This window comes from Oryctolagus cuniculus, chromosome 18, assembly GCF_051225735.1.
Source record: "Oryctolagus cuniculus isolate XC-2025 breed Fujian yellow rabbit chromosome 18, ASM5122573v1, whole genome shotgun sequence".
In the NCBI taxonomy this organism is placed as follows: Eukaryota; Metazoa; Chordata; class Mammalia; order Lagomorpha; family Leporidae; genus Oryctolagus; species Oryctolagus cuniculus.
The window spans coordinates 74,625,366-74,640,983 of record NC_142884.1 but is presented as its reverse complement, the minus strand read 5'-3'; the positions used below and the strand labels follow the sequence as shown (position 1 = coordinate 74,640,983).

At 49.4% G+C, this 15,618-nt stretch overlaps 1 protein-coding gene and 1 pseudogene across 1 annotated transcript in view; one reads left to right on the top strand and one right to left on the bottom strand.

The window, feature by feature from the left end:
- The window catches only part of CDH13 (cadherin 13), a 1,120,403-nt gene that overhangs the window by 1,008,352 nt on the left and 96,433 nt on the right, over positions 1 to 15,618 (bottom strand). The gene's annotated exons all lie outside the window — the stretch shown is intronic.
- Positions 6,414 to 15,610, top strand: LOC108176760 (protein FAM32A pseudogene; annotated as a pseudogene).

Genomic DNA, 15,618 nt, shown 5'->3' with positions numbered 1-15,618 from the left:
TCAGCCTCACAAATCGCGCTGGGCCCTGCCAGCCGATTCCACTTTTTCAGGGAATGCAGTTGCACCGGGGACTGGCAGCCACTTCCAGCCTAGTGCAAAAAGATTCTCTTTATTAAAATGTTAATAAGATCCACTTTATTTCCAATACATCAAATAAAACGGCCCGCAGTCCCAGTCCTTGCCGTGCCTGGAAAGCCTTGAAGGGGGATTTTTCTCTCCCCCTTTCCCAGCACGGCCCAGGTCATGGTGGTGCTGGTGTCTCCTTGTCACCTTACACATCACAAGCAGGACAGACCAATTCTGGCTGGCAGAAAAAAATCCATCAAGGGGCGATAGATTTTATTAACTGCTCAGCTGAGGGTCAGACTGACTGCCCCTCCACAAATGTGCATCTGTCACCAAGGCTGGGGCCATGATTTGAGGAAACTTGTTTTTTCCTATATGGATGCGACCTTTCCGAAGCTCTGAGCTACTCCAGGGAGTTTCACAGGAAGGAAGGTTTGGGAATGGGGGCAAGAACAACCTCCACCTCTGCCTTCCCTTCTCCCCCCTAAAAAAATGCAGTAAAAACCTTACTTTATCATTTCTACACAGCTTCCTTCTAAAAAGGACTTAGAGTATTTTAAAATAAAGGAAATTTGTGAATTGAGGTAACCAAAATTGAGAGGGACAGAAAGAAAAAATTCAGGAAACTGAAATGCTAGACGTATACACTCTTATTGTCTCTAATTTTGGTATGAGCTTCCTGGTAGCCAAAGCAATAAGAGAAATAGGTGAGTTGTGTACTTCTTGTTATAGGGATATGCATATAATGTCTCCCGACATAAATTCTCCTGGCACTAAAATGCTGGAATAAATGTAGAACGTGGCAGCGAATGTAGTAGAACAATGAGCAATAGGCCACGCTGAGATCCGTGGATTGGGCTGTGTTCCAGCATCTGGCATGGGGCCTGGAACCCGGAGACAGTGATTGGTGTGTGTTAAAGGAATACCAAGAAGTAGCAGAAGGTGGGGAGGGGCCTAGAGTCTGCAGCCTCTCTAAGTTCAACCCCCAGCTCTGCCACTTCCTAGTAGTTTACTCAGCCTGCCAGTGCTCCCACAGGCCCACTGGCAGTAAGAACATTCAGGCTGGGCCGTACTCATGGCTTACATCTGAGCTGACATACGTTGTGAAATCCCTTTGCTAGCTGTGGTGCAGGCACAGGATCATCTCATGTGGTCTCAAGGTCACTGACAAAGGTGCAGTTCCATCTGATGCTTGGCTCTTCTAGCGTGCACTGGCCCAACAGATGGCAATGCTGGCAAAAGAAGGCCCCGAAGAGACCGGGAAAAGCAGATGTTGCTGCTGCATCCAGGCTTTCCCTCACTGTGCGTGGACGGTCATCCCTGCCTGAGACTCTGAGAAACGCAGTCCATGGACATTGTGACCAACAGTGATGGCTTGGCACCCGCATGTGTGGAGCCCCGCGCTGCTCTGTGAGAAGAGAACAGAGTACTCCGGAGCCAGTCTTCAAATCGAGACATCCTGCGACACTCGTATTTTTCTCCATTCTAGCGAAGGAGTCGTCGGGTCCATCAGGGGTCTGAGGAAGTGGGCACATGGATTAACAGACACAAAGACTGGGGGAGAGAGAGAGAGACAGAGAGAGAGAGAAAGAGAGAGTGAGGGAGGGGGGAGAGAGAGAGACGGGGGAGAGACAGAGGGGGGGAGACAGAGACAGAGAGAGAGAGGTGGGGGGGAGACAGAGGGGGAGGAGACAGAGATGGGGGGAGAGACAGAGAGAGAGAGACAGAGAGAGAAAGAGAGAGAGAGGGAGGGAGGGGGGAGACAGAGGGGGAGGAGACAGAGAGAGAGAGAGGTGGGGGGAGAGACGGCGGGGGAGAGACAGACGGGGGGAGAGAGAGAAAGACAGAGAGAGAGAGGGAGGGAGGGAGGGAGAGAGATGGGGGGAGACAGAGAGAGAGAGAGGTGGGGGGGAGAGAGAGAGACAGAGAGAGAGAGAGGGAGAGAGGACAGTCCAGGAGGTGGCACTGCAGGAGGAGTGGCCGACGAAGATGAGCCTCTGACAGCAGCTCGGGCAGGAGGCGCTCGTCCAAGCAGGTAGTGTCCAAGGCTGCATTCAAAGGACAGGGCAGTACAAAGCGTTTATCCCCTGGCCAGACCTCCCGGGGGCTTCCCATTCCGTGGTCCTTTGTCCACCAGACATTTCCAGTGATCCTCCTGGGCAGAGGGCGGGGCTGCATCTGCCGGCCCTCCTGCAGCGTGGCTGGTGCCCCGTGACTCCATCTAGCCAATGAGCTGTAAGCAAAGTGACATGTGTCACTTCAAGGCCAGAGGATTTAACTGCCAGTGTGAGGCAGGTTGGTGTCCCCAGCAATAGACGCCAGCTTGGAGTTTTGTGCAGGTGACTCATGGGGAGGAATTCTCGGGAACAACACCTCTGAGATGCTGAGAGAAGCGGGCCTGTCAGGAGAGGCTGAGTGACTCCCGGTCACAACAGATGCCTCAGCCCATACTGGGAGCTCCGAGGTTGGAAAGGCCCTAGGGAGGCAGCCCGAGTAGAGTCGGGGGCTATTTCTTACCCACAACGGGCCAGCTGTTGGATATTTGCCAAAGGAGGGAAATAATCTGAGGTGAGGCAGCCTGGTTTGGCCAACGGCAGTTCTCCGGTCTGACCTCAAATGCATCACCTCTATTTAAAACAAGGGCATCAGGCCTTCAGTAGGTCAACGGAGGCTGTGTTCCCCAGGCCATGGATGACTTTGGGAGTCCACTGGTACCAGTGAAGTCAGGCGCAGCCTTGCCTGGGCAAAATGCTGCTGAGTCTGTGCCCTGCCGGACTTTCTCAGGCCTTCCCCAAAGTCTTCGCCAAGTTCAGCTGACAGAAAGAGGGACTCCGGCCATCCCCCGTGATTCCAGGTGACCAAGCCCAAAAGGCCAACCCCATTCCTGCCATGCCTCAGCTGCCAGAGACTGGACTTCAGGACTGGGAGGAGCTGGCTGTAGCAGTATCCTTGGGTCTGAGGCTCACTTCCATGAGCCCTAGGGTGGGGGAGAGAGGTTGGTCAGTGATATGAGACTCGCACTGGGCTCTCTGGACTTTGCTGATGTTGACCAAATTGCTTTCTGCTCCCTTGCCTCAGTCTTGCCACCATGAAGTAGGAATCATCACACGGTAACAGTCCAAGGGATGCTGCGGAGACTGATGCCACTCCTCCACTCTGCCCTCCGCTCTCCTCGAAGGTTCAGTCCACCAGTGCACACGCCATCAAGTTCCGCTCAACAGAGACAGGAGAAAAATCATTTCATTCCAATGGTAGATAAAAGGCCTCGGAAGAAGAAATCCATTTTTGTTTGCTTGCTTTTTTCCTTGCAGTTCCCTGATGGGGGTCTTTTGGCTGATGGATTGATCAGTGGTGGCAAATAAATGCTGAAGGTGAAACCCACCCGCTCCCCGTCCCTGCCCCACCTCCCAGTCACCAGCTGCCGTAGCAGCTGTGGGCTGCCCGTGACGCCTCGTCTGCCTTTAAGGTTCACATTCAAGATTCACACCCCTTCACAGATGCATCAGCCTGGCTCTGGAGCTGAAATGATTCAACAGCCAGTAGCTGCCTCCTCTGGGTAGCAGGGGTTGAGGCTGTTTCCTTTCATTGGCTGATGTACGCGAGGACTTTCAAGAGCACATGGAGGTGACCCTATGGGTATATGCACATGACTGTATGTATGTGCATGAGCGTGTGTGTATGTGTGTGTGTGTGTGTGTGTGTGTAGACTGGTCAACTGGAGTGTGGTCCAGCAGAGATAATTTATCCAAATTTAGCTCTTCTTTGAATGTGCTGCAGGATAGGGTATTTGTAGAGAAGAGTGATAAGCCGGATAGGAGCCCCTGTGAGACAAATCAGCTACCAGGCATACCTGGAGCCCTCGATAACAGGATAGGCTTGGGCAGCATGGAAGGAAGCCCACACTGGGCAGCATTACAACATAACTTAATGCTAGCAGCACACCTCTCACAGTGGCTGCTAAAAATACCCAAGATTAGGACAATGCATCATCCTTCAGTAAGTCTCAGTGAACACAAAATCCAACTGGTCACTCTCAAGCCACAAACACTGCTTCAAGTGTCTCCCTCGATCTCGCTGTTACCTGACACATCACTGTGTGTACTTGCTTGAACTGTTGTCTCGATTCTTCACTCCAGTCTGCATCTGCATGGGCCTCGGATTTGGCTGTGTGACTTGTATGACTATGGACATGAAGCAGAAGTTATGGGTGCCAGAGGCAAACCCAGGCCCAGCAAACAGTGTGTGTTTCAGCCTGTTGCCGCTAGGACTTCTACCAATGCTTTGAAAAGAGCACTTGTGGGCTCACTGGCCCTAAGAGGAGAGATGAGCACCCCCATGGACCCTCAGACACCCAAACAAGCCCAGTAGAGCTCACCCAGATTGCCCGATCCACAGGTATGTGGGCTAACAGAGAGATTGCTCTAAATCTTGGGACAGGTTGAGAAGCAGCAGTAGCTAACCAGGTGGTCTGTTGTCTGCCTCTCCCCCCAGAACATGGGCCCTATTTCTGTCTTCTTGCGGCTGTGTGCTCAGCTTTTACAGCAGGGTACGGATCATGGCAGGTGCTCGATGACTTTGTAAAGATGGTGAACTAAATGGCTTCTGCGTGGTGCGGGAAGGCCAGGGCCTTCTCACAGCAGTCCACACCAGGACTGGACATGCACAGAGCAGTTCCTGAAGGCTGTGTGAGCCTGGGGGTGCTTGCTGGTCATCTGTGGAGGACATTAGCAATGTGAAATCCTTCTAAACTGCTTCAGTGTGTGCAGAGCCCACACATCTAAAAATAAGACAGAAGGTATTCCTTTGTGGTTTTTCTAGGTTTTGTCGTAACGTAGTATCCTCTGTAAATGTGTTTAATGCAACCGTAACACTGGAGATGAAACCAGAAATGACTTTCAGTCCATCTCACTTAAACTGGCCTAACTGTCTTCAGGTTTCAGTCCCTAAATTGCCCAAAATTGGGCATTCAGACACCAATTTTATCGTTAAGGAGAAACAGTTAAAACCCCCCTCTAGGTGTCTCCCTTACCCAAAATTAGTGGCTGGGGTTATTTGGACACAGAATCATCACAGCGTCAGCTTGGCAGAGCAGCAGTTCTCCAAGCAAGACCAACATCACCTGGCAACTGGTCAGAAATGGAAATTATCCAGCTTCCCCCTGGACCGGAAGATTTATCAACTCAGACGCGGGTTCCAGCATTCTGTGTTTCACAAACCCTTGGAAAGCATAGTTTGAGAACCAATTCTTGAGAGAATATCCCAGTACTCACAAATATTCATTCATCAAGAAATATTCATTAAGTGTTAGTGCACACTCACCACTGAGCTAAGCAACAAGGCAGGAATTGATAAGGCATGGTCTGTATGGCTCAGGAAATACAGACATAATTCTATTACAAAGTGAAACAGCGGGCACTGGACAGAGCCTGGGTGCCAGAGTTACGGGGATCACGATGTGTTTAAGAACTGGAAAGGGGTCCACTGTGGTTGGATTCCGTTATGTGTAAAATCACAGCTCTCTACTTGATGGGAGTTATGATTTTTTTAATCTGCTGATGAGGAGATAAATAATAGCAAAAGGAAGCTCACAGTTCAACACTTCCTCTGAAAAACTGAACTTTTTCTTTGCAATTCCATCTAGCAAAGAGACAAGATGTGTGTGTGTGTGTGTGTGTGTGTAAGGTGGTGGTGGTGGGACTGCCTTTTATTCACATGACAGTAATCCTTAGTGCTCATTTGGACAAGGTCTCTTACAGTGGTTCCAGGGTCCCCACATCCCAATCTCCAGCCTATCTGTGGCCTCCAAGGGGGAACCATGGAACTACAGCAAGAGAGAAATGGGACAGTTGAGGCACTAGAGGAAGGAGCTGGTGGCCAGGAGGAAGGAAAGGACAGAGCTTGGAAGCTGGGGATCCAGACTGAGAACAGCTGAAATGTCAGTCTTGGAAGGTTGAATTCCATCCTACTGGCGTGAGGCAGGAGTTCTATGTCTTATCCACATTTTAGGAAGATCCCTCTGGCCACACTGGAGGTTGAATTGAATAAACTGAGGAAGACTAACTTCTTGAAAGGCCACTGTGCAGACAATATCAAAAGACAACAGCAGGGAGAACTCTTTTTTAGACTTCTAGCCAGAGTGGCCCAGGAGTACAGAATGGCAACCTCTCTGGCTGCCAATACAGTGTCTGGCATACAGTGTACATTGATGTAACGGTTGAAAAACGAAAACCTGCTTGCTAATATGGTGAGTTAACATTGAACTCTGATTCTTCACCCCTCCCTGCATCTAATCCTTGCATCATCAAGGTGGAAGGAACTTCCTCGCCTTGGACTTTGGGCTTAGCCACATGACCTGTGTTGGCAAACAGAATGAGCTGGAGGTAAAAGTATACAGTTAACAGGTCCCAGGAGTTCCTGTTTATCCTTTTATCTCTCTGCCTTCTCTGCAAATAGAGCATGACCTGGCTGTCCAACTGACCCAAGAAGAATGAGGAACATGAAGCTAAGCCCTCCGGCTCCTCTCCTCCAGCCTTGACCAGCCAAACCCCAGCCAACTCATAGATCCATGTAAGTGCTTCCTATCTTATGCACAGACATCACTGTGGTTTGTTATCCAGAAATAGCTAAGTGACTACATAAATGAGCCCCCTTCTTGGGACTACATGTAGTTTAGCAAATAGGCTGAAATCCAGCACAGCTTTTGACATGGGCATGACCAATACTTAACATATATCATAAGGCCAAGTCCTCCAGAATTTCTTCACTCCTCCCACCCACCTAATCCAGGCTCCTGCCTGCTCACAAATCCCCAGGTTCCTTTGTGAGCATTCCCTGAAAAGCTGCTAAACCTCTCCCTGGTTGTTTCTCTCACACCAGCATATTGTAAGGCCTTCACTTAACAATTACTTGGGAAAATTTATTTACAATGCAATGCAGATCCGTGACTGTTTGTAGTGGATAAATTTATTTACAATGTAATCCAAATCTGCCCATGCCTCTAGTAGATAAAATTGTGTTCTTCCTATAAAAAGCAACCCACCAGGCTAATGGTTTCTGTGGTCTTTTGTGAACAGACCAAGGTCAGGACCACCGTAATGAGTTGGGAAAAGTTAATCTGCGAGAGCAAGTTAAGCACGAAAAACTACATTTTAATGATTCTGAATGTGTTGACAGCTACCAGAATTTAACCAAATGAAAGCCATAAAAGACAAACCAAACTCTTTTTGTTTCTTAATCTGAGCTTCTATGGATTTAAAATGGCTAGAGTGCAATTTCCGTCAGCTCAAGGATGATGTCTGTCTGCCTTTCTCCCTTGAAGGTTCTGTGCTTGTGCACTGCTAGGCATTGAGCCGACATTCAGTGGATGTGGGCAGGAAGCCTCGACAGAAGAGTACAGGTGCGTGGAGAAGAACTCTCTCAGCCCAGCAAGTCTGCTGTGTGTGACACTGTACTACAGCTAGACAGGTTGTCTGGCGATAGACCTCTGCTAGCTCAGAATCCGTCTCCTAGAGCAGGGATTCCCATTCTGTGTCCCCATTCTCTCCCAACTCCACTCAAAGATGGTAAAGGTCTACACTGCCCCTGTTTCTATTGTATAAAACTCAAACGTGAGTACGTCCTGGCTCATTAAATACTCGATTAGCACATGACTGCAAGGAAAGCTAACCAAACTCCATGAAGACTTGCAAAGCCCTCCCTTGGCTCCGTCTCCAGATGTATTCCGTTTCTTCTCCTCCCGTGCTCAGTGCACTCTGCTCTTCTCTCAAACAGCAAAATCCAGGTTCTTCCCTGCCCTTGTGCCTTTGCGCCTTCCAGCTTTTCCCTCTGGTATGCTTGTTCTCCCATTTCCCGTGCTCATCCTCCCAGAACCCGTTTACGCATCATCTTTTCAGACGAATCATTCCTCCATCGTTCGTTCTTCACTAGCTCATTTCCTTGTTTGTTTCTTCCATTGTACTTTCTGTCATTTGTGACTATTTTCTTTGTTATTTGCTTCCTTTTGTGTTTGTTTTCCTTGCTAGAATATGAGACCCACCATGACAACTAAATCTTTGTGTATTGACTGCTGTACTCTAGCACCTAGAACAATGTCTGGTTCATGGAAAGCGCTCAGTAAGCCATTTTTAAAGTATTTATTTCTTTTATTTATTTGAAAGACGGAAAGAGACAAAGAGTGCTCCCGTCAGCTGGTTCTCTCCCCCTAAATGTCCACAGGAGCCAGGGCTGGGCCAGGCCAAATCCAGGAGCTGGAAGAAAAGTCTGGATCTCCGAGGCAAGTGGCAGGGCCCCAAGTATTTGACGCATTATGTGCTGTCTCTCAGGTGTGTGCATTAGCAGGAAGCTGGACGTGGGGATGGGGCTGGGACTGGATCCCAGGTACTCTGATACGAGATGCAGGCAGCCCGAGAGGCATCCTAACTGCCTGCCAAACGTCCATCCCAATGATCGACTTTTCAAGAAATAAATGAACAGATGATCTTATGGTAATGAGAGTAACTAGGCCGGTGGCTCTCTGAATGCATTAGTCTCATCAGGAATACCAAGTGACATAATGGCTGAGGCTTGCCAGCACTGCCAGGGAACTCACAATGCAGACGCCTGGCCAGGAGTAAGAGCGCACACTTGAAAGGTTCGTGCTGTATAAAACATAAGACCGGGGGTTCAGGGCTGTGTGCGTGAGCCAGATGAGCCGCAACCCCTTCTCCCCACTGAGATGAAGCTCAAGTGGGCTGTGGGACATGTCCTCGCTGAACTCAGGCCCCAGTTACCCCGGGTGCAGCAGGGGAGCCCAAGGGGAGCCAGGGCACACCTGGGCAAGATGTGGAAGAGTATTTTCAACACTATTTTCTCTTCCTTGACAGGTCAAGAATTCATCTAAAGCGTTTTCAGAGTGGCAGGTTCTTGTTCGTGTAATGAATCTATTGATTCATTTTTTTGTCCCTGGGAGACTCTGCAGACCACAGGGTGTCAAGAGAGAAGACAAAGAATTCTCGGGGCTTGTCATGGAGCCTTATGGGCGAGGAGACAGGTCTCAGCACGTTCCCAGGAGGGGCTCTGGCCCAGTTATTACTCTTTGGGAGTTAAATGGTTTTTATTCTAGGGCTTACTTTATTGCTCGCTGCCTAAATGCCTCACACGTCCAGAAATAGTCTCTCTTTTAACAAAGAAAGTAGAATAGCACAACTATTTCATCATTCATTCAGCAACTGTTTGGATAACAAGAAGCCAGGGATGACGACGACGACGACGACGATGATGATGATAAAAATAAATTTCCCAGGATCCAGATAAGCAGGTGGTTTGTACATTGCTGATGTCCTCCTTTTCCTCAGTCTGACTTACATGTTGCTGCCAGTGAAATTTTGAACTCAAGCTATAAGGACCAAGTATCTACCGTGATCTAGGAACTATCTTACTCAGCAATGAATAATGGGGATTTTGTTCCTGGCCTTTGTGGTAAGGACATAAAGCCTTCAATGGCTCTCCACTGTCTGCAGGTTGATGTCCAAATCCCTAATTTGGCATTCGGGATGCACAAAGACCCTCCACAGCCATTTTTCTTCACCTCTTCTAAGACGTCTCAAGTAGCAGCCGTACAGGACATCCTCCCACCTCCCCCACCTCAGGCAAGGCTGCTGCATTTTATTCCAGACTCCAGCACATCAAGCCATCACCTTTCTCTTCTGCAGACCTACATCCTCTTGGTGGGCCTCAGCTCATCGTGAAGAACCACTTCCTCCAGGGGACTGCCCCTGACCCACCCAGTCTGCGTTAAATGCTTTTAGAACATGTTACTCATTTCCTGAGCCCCTCCCTCGTGGCACCAAGAGCTGCCTGAAGCCAAGAGCCAGCTCTGCTTCTCATCTGCATCCCCAGGAAGCCCAGTGCCAAGTGCACGTTGGACTTCAGGCTAACATCGACGCATTAATACATGCGAGCCTGAGGAATAAGCATGAGCACTGTGACATTTATTAAGCGCAAGGCATTTTTCCAAGAGCTTCACACTCATGTTTTTCTGGTTGACTCCTAAGCAGCTCCACATGAAATACGATCCTCTCCTTTCTCTGATGACCAGCGACTGACAGCAACCCTGACCTGGGACGAAGGAACCTATAGCCCAGGGGAGACAGCACTGACCTCGCGTTCAGAGCACCTGCACCTTGAGCTGTAACAGAGCACTGATTACTGTGCCTCAAGTCTCGGTTTCCTGTCCTGCTAATCAGCACAGGTTTGGAGTCAAACGGCCTCAGTTGAAATTCTCTGCTGCCGCTGACTGGAGCCAGACTTGGGCGAGTCACTCAGCCCATCACTGTGGAGCACTTGCCATCTGCCAAGCGCTGCACCACATGGTGGGAAGAACTAGAGAAATAGTCACCGGCGGTAACCGAAGATTGAGAGCTCATTATTTTATCTTCAGATTTACTCTTTAATAGTATGGTTTGGGGTACTGTCATGTTTCATTTAATTAGTTATGATAGTTATAATTAATGAGGATTAATGACAATGCACCGGTCACTGTTCCAAGTGCTTTCTATGGGTCAGATTGTTCAATATTTGTAACATGCCTAAGGGACTGGTTCTATGCTGTCCTCACTTTAAAGCAGGGAAACAGGCACACAGCCAGGAGTGAGGGGGGAAGGGACTTGAATCCAGACTTCCCATCTTCAGAATATAGTCTTGACCAGCTTTCTCTACCTCCTCACTGCAAGTGTTAACAGAAACACAAACAGACCACGCCCTCGCTCTGAACCACTGAAACCTCTCAGTCTCAGCTGCCCGCCAGGTGAAAAGGGCTGATGACAGTTCCTCTGTCCAAGACTGTCGTAGACTCATGTAAAACACCCATCAGACGGTTGGATTACTCGTTCTACAGCATCCTTTGCGTGCTCACATTCCATAGAATCAGCTGGAACTCAAGGGCCCATGTCCCCCAGCAACGTAAGAATCTGTATCTTAGGAAGAAGAGAGTGGTCCCCAAGGATCTGGAATCGGCCTCTGAGTGGCAGAACCAGGCACCTACACACCTTATGGAACTGTCCACTGCAATAAAGGCTGTAAATATTTCAGTCTCAGCCAAATCTGTTGGATTTAAATAACCTGTCACAAAACGGCACATTTCTGGCTGTTTCCTGGGAGTTGTTACCAGGGAGCTCTAGGCCTAAGGCCTGGCCACATGGTTCTGCTGCCCTCAAGCTGGAGAGAATCAAAGATCCAGATTGCACAGTCTTGGTTGGATTCCCCCGTTTGTCAGTCGCATCAATCATAGTCAGATCCCTCACCACAGTCCGAAACCTTGGTAACCACCCAAGGTGTCATGGAGGAGGGCTGCACCATACGGAGCAATGATGTCACTAACAGGTGATGTCACTGTGCCAGGCAGTGCCAAAATCCTACAGACATTGTGCTCACGAAGCCTCAGAAAGTGGGTGTTACTTGGGTCAGCACCCTGACGCAGTGGGCTAGGCCTCCGCCTGCAGCACCAGCATCCCACATGGGCGCTGGTTCCATTTCTGATCCAGCTCTCTGCTATGCCCTGGGAAAGCAGTAGAAGATGGCCCAAATGCTTGGGCCCCTGCACCTGTATGGGAGACCAAGAGGAAGCTGCTGGCGCCAGGCTTCAGATAGGTGCAGCTCTGGCCACTGCGGCCATTTGAAGAATGAACCAGCAGATGCAAGACTTTTCTGTCTCTCCCCCTCTCTGTCTATAACTCTACCTGGTGAAATACAGGCCAGAAAGGAGGAAGCGGATGTGAAGAGAGGTAAGAATTCCTCAAGTGGCAGCATGTATTGTGTGACTGTCCCATGCTCCGCGCTTCTGCGTGCAGCAATTCATTGCCTTCTCCAGCCAGGAGAGGGGCGCCGTTCCACTACCAGCTCTACTTTGTGGACAGGACAATGAAATGCAGACATCCCTGCTGGTTCCAGGTCCTGTGGCTCACAAGGGTCACAGTCAGAACCAGAGTCCAACAGGCAGGTTCCTGGGGTTATACTCTTAGCTAACCACGTCGTGTAGTGGCCTTGGTGCAGGATGGTTTGGCTGGTCCTGACTGAGGGTCAAGGTCTCCTGTTGGGTGTGTGTTTCAAAGGTCCCTTCTCTCGCTTTTGCTCCCTTCTTACTTTGCCGGCACACAAGGACAAGTGGCCTTAAGGGATAGCATTTGAGGAAGTGCCTGTTCTTCCTCCCAGCCTCCTATCTTCATCTAGTTACTCAAGTCCTGCCCTGCCCTGGATCCACATCCTGCAGAGCTGGCCTGCCTGACCTTGGATTCTCACCTCCAGAGTGTGACCCACACAAACCTATCAGTTTTGCCTTGCCACAGCTGACCCCTGTACCACCATAATGGGATGGGGAGATAGGCTAGAAGTCTCTTGTCCCCCAGGGCTGGGAATGAGGATGAATGAAGGCAGCTGGAAGGACAGAGAACTCCATCTTGCTGCCATCTCATTATTTAGATAAAACAAGGTGCAGAAATAACCACAGGAACTGAGCTGAGGTTGAATTCAGGATTGTCTGATCCCAAAGCTCTTAACTACTAGACTTCACTGTTATTTTTTAAAAGGTGCCAGGCACAAATAGGTACCCAGTTAAATGCTGCCTTAAAGGATGAAGGGATGGGTAAATCAGTGAGTGAAAGGCTCAGGTTGTATGCACCCCCAATGGCCAAATACGACAGCAGAGCCAGCCTGTGCACGAAAATGCACAGTGTGCTGGGTGCCCAGCTTAGGACGGAGAGCCAAAGAGCCCATCTCAGAACTGCTGTCAGCAAAAGTCTGAGACGCCAATGCCTTGTCTCTCAGCTGCAGTTCAAGGATCTCTTGTTCTTTGTTTGTTTTTCTTATCCAGACAAGGACAAGTGGCTTTCAGGGACATCATTTAGGGGAGCACCTGTTCAAGCTAGGATGGCCCCTGAGGAGAGAGGAGTGTGTCCTTAGGAGAAGCAGAATTGTGGAGAGAGAGTCTGGAGCGGAGACTGGGCAGCTAACCCTCACGCCACGACTGACCAGCCTCTAATCGCCTAATAGCAGGGCACATAATTGGCAGAAAAGATTGCCCTGCCCTTTACACACGTGTCTGCAATTACTCTTCAAGCCAGAGCGATAAGTGGCATGATTGGTTTCCTGACGCAGGCTCCTGCTCCTTGGAGGCAGGGGGCTTTTCTCCTGAAGCTGCGGTCGGCACCGTTGGTCAGGAGCAGAACAGCCCCCAGCAGATGCACATCTGGCCTCGCGGAGGAATAAGCCTCCTACTCCTCACTGTGGTCTGACCTCCTTTTCTGCCTCTCTCCCTCGCATACTCTGCTTCTCATCACCCTCCACCCTGAGTCCCATCACTCCTGGTGTGTTCCTGTGGCCCCCAGCTCTCTGCCTGTACTTCTAATGCTCTGGTTAGGTCTTGTAGCACACATGTCACCTATATCTCATGTCTACTCTCTAAGCCCCCAGCCACACCTCTACTCCTCCACTGAAGTATTTTTATTTGCATACAAGGGTACACATGATGCTGTGTCTTGTCTGTGTCTATGTGTTCATTTGTTTTCTGTCTCCTAACTGGGATCAGAGCTCTGTGGAGCAGGGATTTTGCCTTTCTCATCACTGCTTACTCAGGATCCAAAATAAAGCACATGTAAACATCCATCAACAGGACAAAGTATTTTTTTTTTTAATGGCATGACAGGTACTTGGTGTAGCAGTAAGATGCTTGTATCCCATACTGCAGAGTCCCACCTCCACTTCTTTGTTTTCAAAACTTTATTTATTTATTTGAAAGAGTTACAGAGATAAAGGGAGAGACAGGGAGAAAGAAAGATCTCCCATCTGCGGGGTCACTCCCCAGATAGCCACAACGGTCAGGGCTGGGCCAGGCCAGAGTCAAGAGCTTCATCCAAGTCTCCCACACGGGTTGCAGGCACCCGTGTACTTGGGCCATCTTCAGCTGCCTTTCTCAGGCCATCAGCAGGGAGCTGGATCCGAAATAGAGCAGCCAGGACTTGAACCGGCACAGGAGGCAGCTTTAGCTGCTTCATCACGCTGCCCAGCCCCCAGGCTCCACTTCTGATTCCAGATTCCCGCTAATGCGCACACTGGGAAGCAGCAAGTGGTGACTCCAATAGTTGGGTCCCTGGCACCCACATGGGAAACCTGGATTGAGTTCTGATATTCTGACTTCAGACTGAGCCGTGGAGTAAACCAGCAGATGGAAGCTCTCTCCCTCCCTGTGTCTTACCAGTGTGTGTGTGTGTGTGTGTGTGTGTATGCCTTTCCTGCTCTCAACTAAATCAATAAAAAATTCTAAATGTGTGCCATGAACTGACCTCAGAAAATAAGGAAACCCTGCCATGTGCCATAACAGGAGTGCACCTCACAGCAGCCGTCTGCAACAGGCATGGCTCTGCCTGGTTTCCAAACGAGGAAACAAAGGCAGCCAAGAGCCCAAGGGCTTCCGAGGACCTCGCAGTCCCTGAGTGGCAGCCCCAGACATCAGAGCCAGGTCCTCTGCTTTCTTAATCGTGCCAGTTTGCTTCCCTTGAAAATGAAAACACGTCACAGAAAATAAGCAGGACATGAACACAAGCAGCCGTTTTGCCCAGAAAATTTAGTTTGAGGGTCACAGTTTAAATTTCCCCAAGTCCTTCTCCGTGACAGCTCAGGTGGAGAAGGCTAAGCCTTGGGTAGGGCTGTTGGATAAAACACAGGACACCTGGCTGAATTCAAATTTCTGATAAACAACCCAGTTTTTTACTATGTCACATATATTTAATAATTATGAGGACAATTCCAAGAAAATAATTAAAAGATCCATGTGTAGCTTTTTTGTGAACTGTGTGATTTCACAATTTTTTTACACCAAAATAAACTGATCTCTTAATTCCATTTTCCACAAACTTGTTGTAGTATGCTTGGATAACTTTCTCTCCTTCTCCCTTTCTCCCATTCCTTCCTTCCTATCTTTTGCCCCTACTTTTTGCTGAATCTGGATTTCTTACAACCCAACAAAGTGTACACACCTATGAGCCTAACAGCACTCCTCAGCAGAAGTGGGGTTTGTGGCAGACACTGGAGGACTTGCCAGTTCATGGCCCTCTGGCCTGCTAAGGAGCCCACCACACCCCAGGCCCGACCCAAGGGTCCTGAACTGCTCCTGACCAGTCCAGCTGTCTGCTGAGAGCCTGAACCAAGAAGCCGGGAGAGGAGAGGATGGGAGCTAAGGCAAAGTTCCAGGGAAAGTCCAAAAGGGCCCCTGAAGCTTAAAGGCCTCCCAGACCTCAGCATGACCAAGTGTAAGAAGAAAATAAGGACAAAGGTAAGGCGAAACTTCTGGAAGCAATGGGATCAAGCAAAAAGAACGAGGAGCACAAGTGGTGCTGTCTGGACAAGCGGCTCCCTCACCCAGGCAGCCTTCAAGAAGATGTAGGAGAAGCAGCAAATGGAAAGGATCCTGAAAAAAGCATCTAAAACCCACCAACAGAGAGTGGTGGACTTCCACAGACATGTGGGTACACCCACAGAGCATTGCAACATTGCCAACATCAGCCGGACAAAGTAGCCCCGGCC